Here is a 427-nt window from a genome sequence, read left to right on the forward strand (position 1 = left end):
TTTATCTCTCTTTCTTTTTTCTTTGGTATGGCCGATAGTAGTGACCACCGTTCGCGATGCAATATTCATGGACTCGCGAGGCACTTTTACGAATTTTTCATTTACCTCTCCCTATTCCCTCGGTCTCTGGACTACCATTTCGTAAGATACTTCGTTTTTATTTTACACTCTTTTTTCTTTCTCCTTTTTCTCACTCTCTTCTTCTTTTCTCTTTTTCTTTTCTTTTCTTCTTCTCTTTGTTTCTTTTTTTTTTTTTTTTTTTTTTTTCTTATCGATCGGTATCCTTTTTTTCGAGTACCGACAAATTCTCCTTTTACATTGAGTTTCGAAGAAAAACTAGAAGGTTGAGGGGAACGGTGGGGGCGAAAAAAAAAAAAGAGAGAGATAAAGAAAAGAAGGTGGAGAAGGTTGAAAGAGAGATGGGTGG

The 427-nt window shown here is 36.3% G+C and overlaps 1 long non-coding RNA gene across 1 annotated transcript in view; it reads right to left on the reverse strand.

Annotated features, from left to right (window-relative positions):
- Positions 1 to 269: 269 nt before the first annotated feature.
- LOC124947412 overlaps positions 270 to 427 on the reverse strand; it is a 72,456-nt gene continuing 72,298 nt past the window's right edge. The window contains exon 7 of the long non-coding RNA XR_007100400.1: positions 270 to 427. This exon is cut by the window's right edge and continues 573 nt beyond it. This is a non-coding gene — a long non-coding RNA (uncharacterized LOC124947412).

The sequence above is a fragment of the Vespa velutina genome, chromosome 3 (assembly GCF_912470025.1).
Source record: "Vespa velutina chromosome 3, iVesVel2.1, whole genome shotgun sequence".
Lineage (NCBI taxonomy): Eukaryota > Metazoa > Arthropoda > Insecta > Hymenoptera > Vespidae > Vespa > Vespa velutina.